We start from the raw sequence: 4,335 nt of genomic DNA on the forward strand, positions 1-4,335 counted from the left end.
ATGATGATGATGATGATATGATTATACATAAAAACACTGCACGCCAGTACGAAAATTAGACACATTATCGTTGCTGTTGTTCGTCATAATGTTGTTGTCGTAGTTGCTGCTGCTAATGATGATTGTGTTGATGATGTTTACGCTGCACTGTATTCCTTTGTACTGCCATGAATACAAATTCTGCTCGCTGTTATGGACGAGTTCTGCCCGTGGATCATTTGCTGCCTGAGTACGTATCATCACAGGCCGCATCATGGCACAACAATCACCATTCCACAGCTTGCCAAGTATGACTTATGAATATGTATGGAAGTGTGAGTATATGTATGCTTGGAAGTATGCGTATATGTATGAATGTATGTGTGGACGTGTGTGTATATGTATGAATGTAGTAGTAGTATCCACAGGGGAAAACGGAAACACGATACATAACAAGCGCTTTCGGATATTCACATCTTCTCCTATTCCTATTCCTTCCTTGCCCCTTCTCTCCGCCTTCCATTCTCTACATCTCCTTCCCTCCCCTCCTAGTACTCTCCTCCTCCTTCCCCCAGCCTCCCAGCCTCTCCATGCCTTCTCCCTATTTTTTCCCTCTCATTTCTCTCCAAATCACGTTTAATAAGTGATTTGTTTCTATGTGTGAATGTATATATGTAAGTGCATGTATGGAAGTGTGTGTGTGAATATGTGTGAATAATATATATATATATATATATATATATATTATATATATATATGTGTGTGTGTGTGTGTTATATATATATATGTGTGTGTGTGTGTGTGTGTGTGTGTGTGTAGGTTCGCCTATGTATTTACAGTATATGTAAACTGCACACATGAGTATAGCACCTTTTTAAGTCGAAGTTTTAGGAAACTAATAGATATTATTTTGAGAAGTTTATCTGGTTCCGAAATATGCAGTATATCAGTTTGTTTCGAAAGTCATTTCTCGATGTCTTGTTACTTGTTGTTTATTAAATTAGCCATCTCCTATCATTACAAGTATATATGTTTGAATTAATTTTTGATTTGTGTCCGATTCTTGGTATAGAAAATGACAGTTCGTTCCCTGAGGCCCATCATTCCTCCTACGTTCCGCACACCTTCGCATGCCATTACTTCTTCATTAATACTCTCAATTCATAGTGAGTACATTGTAAGGCTATCTCCTTCTGGATTGTGTGTTAGTGTTCGCATTTTTTTTTTTATTTACTGACATGCTGATGGGCTCCGCGGATGACGAATCAAGTCTCAAATTATCAGTTTTTCTGCCCTGGCCTGGGACTGAACTAACACCCTTCCCAAAGCAAACTAGAACCAGCATTTACAAGCATATACATTTTTCTTCATTTACTATTGATGGAGGTTGAAGACAAATTGAGATTATTTTTTTTATTTTTTTTTTTTTTTTTTTTTTTTTTTTTAATGATGTGAGTGCGATCCCCGGCAGGGATGGGAAACGGTTTGATGAAGACTGAATTTTAGTTAAGACGGTCTTTATTGAGTGTCCTCAAAACCCATCGATATGTTTTTTTTTTTTCTTTCTTTTAATAACAGAACGGAGGAAGGAAAAACAAATGAGTAAAAAAAATAATCCATACACCAGATTACTGGTGTCCTCTGTTCATAAAATATCTGTAACAGTTAGACTTGAACAGTTGTGGGTTGAAATTTGGAGGGAAACAACTCTGGGGAAGCGAGTTCCAGAGAGATGCAGTTCGGGGAATGAATGAATTCTGATAGGCAGAAGTTCTGCAATATAGCTGGGTGACATTCCAGTCATGAGCGCTACCAGATGCCCATGTAGCACGAGGGAAGGCATGGAGAGGTGGCACCATGGACTCAATTTCGTCTGAGCATTTGCCAAAAAAAAAAATATCTGTAAAATAATGCAAGGGAGGCAACATTCCTTCTTACTCGCAGGGGAGGTAGTTTATATGTAATGGCAGGGTTGTTAATGATTCTAACAGCTTTGTTCTGAATTTTGTCTAGTTGTCTTAATGCAACCACTCCACAACCATTCCACAAGGGTGAGCAATATTCAGGCTGAGAGCACACATGACTCTTATAAATTATAGCTAACTGCTCATTGGCGAAGAAGTTGCGGACTCTGTACAATAATCCAAGTTTCTTTGAGGCGGTTTTAGCAAGTGATCTGACATGAGAGGTCCAGCTGAGGGCACTGTTAAGCGAGATGCCAAGAATTTCAATACTTTTGGAGATGGGAATATTAGTAGCACTGAAGGTAATGTACGAATCTGGCAGTATCTGTCTATTAGTAAACTGTATATATTTAGTTTTACTGGCATTAAAAGAGACATGGTTGTTTTGTCCCTATTCACTGATTCTAGGTAGATCTTGATTTATGGAGATGGCTGTACTGAGTTGAGAGGTAGAGATATTTGACTTTGTAAATGGATGTCTGAGTGTGAATGAACTATGTAGTGTTGAATCATCTGCATATGAGTGAATGGGACTGTGGGTGACAGATAAGAGATCATTAATATGAACCAGAAATAGGATTGGCGCCAGAACTGATCCCTGCGACACGCCGGCGTTGAGTGGAAATTTGAATATACATCATCTACTTTTACTCTTATTTTCCTGTCACTAAGATAAGAAGAAATCAAAGGAACAAAAGACGTTAGTCCATAGCAAGGGAGTTTGGACAGCAGGGAACGGTGCCATACACTGTCGAAAGCTTTAGAGATATCAAGAGCTAATGCATGAGTTTCGCCAAAAAGATCAATTGGTCGATGGATGGTATGAGTTAAGAGATTGAGTATGTCAATGGTGGATCTTTCGTGGCTTGAAAACCATATTGTCTATCTCTAATTAAGTTGTTGGATTCAAGATGTTTAACAATGTGCTTATTAATTAAAGTGCCTCAAATACCTTACCAAGAGAAGATGTGACGGCTATTGGTCTGTAATTGGAGGGGTCAGACAAACTTCCTTTCTTCGGAACTGAGTCACAAAGATACGCCCGCAAATGCCTTGGCAGCGGTCCTGACTGAGTTAGCCCTGGCATGTATTAAATGGTTTAGTTCCGTAGTAGTTTCATGTGAAAAGTGTGTGGCAAGAGTGGGAGGCTTAAGGGAAGGAGTAGTTGGATCCATGGTCCAACGTATACAAATAGTTTAAATATGTAAAAAAAAAAAAAAAAAAAAATGCTACAAGCCCTAAAGCACAGGGGAAAGTTCTTCCGAAAGCCAAGCAGCAACATATGTAATAAAGCACAATGAGATACACTGGTGCATGCATGAAGAAAAAATTGACCGGTGACACAGTACAGTCCCCACTTGGAGAAGAGAGACTGTGGCGATCAGAAGATTAAGACATAACAAGATGAATAATAATAATTAAAAATAAGAAATGATTAGCTCAAGAGCACTAAATATAAGGAACATAGATTCATTCATGAGAACGCGAAAAACATGTCCACGTGCACAAGTCAAGAATAGTAAAAAGCAGCAACCAAAGCAATGGAGCACGAGACATGGAGCATAAAAGTTGTCTTTGTGCTATAGAATGAAGGTCTAGGGAAACTGGGATAGAGTGAAAAAAGGCCCCTTTAAACATCAGGATTGACAATGAATAAGTGGCATAGAGCAGAAAACAATAAACCAGGAATTCAAAGGGAGCAGCATTGACTGGGATAGGTGGCACTTGGTGAGCGGCCGCCAGATGCCTAGTGACATCCCCCTGGGAGCATATCACGCAAATAGTAAAATGATGGCCACATCACAGAGGCAGGTGATGGTGAGTTGGATGGTGTTGAGGGTGCTGTATTCCTCCAAATGGTGAAGTGACCCTTGGCAGAGCTCATTCAGTTATACTGGCTTCTCCATCTTCTAAACGTACGTAAACATCTTTTGCTTGTAAAATACTGTAATTGTGAATTTATTAAAGAATCTGTAATAAGAAATGGATGTGTGTCTCGAGATCCCAGGCCCAGGTACAACTTTACAAAAAAGTATCGTTACGACGTTGTGCTAAACATTATAACAAACGACGATGGTTTTTGGAAAAACAGGCGGGAGGTTAGGAAACTGTTAGTACCCCTGCATATCCAACAATGTTGGTTATGCATGGGATACAAGAGGCATTTCCTGTGTTTGAGATAATAAATGCGTCGATATGAATGTATCAACCCTTCGGAAACGGCAGCCATCGTAGTATTTCGTTACGTATCTATCGGCCCCCTGAGTAATGATACTTTTTTGTACACCTGTACATGTATCGTAATTTTCAGGCAAATCGGTCAAGAAATAAAGACGTAAAGCTGTGGTAACGAGCGGATGGTAAGAACGAAAACACCACCAAGGAAAAAAAA

Source organism: Coenobita brevimanus, chromosome 38, assembly GCF_032717465.1.
Source record: "Coenobita brevimanus isolate Jiangsu-jjx chromosome 38, ASM3271746v2, whole genome shotgun sequence".
NCBI classification, from domain to species: Eukaryota; Metazoa; Arthropoda; class Malacostraca; order Decapoda; family Coenobitidae; genus Coenobita; species Coenobita brevimanus.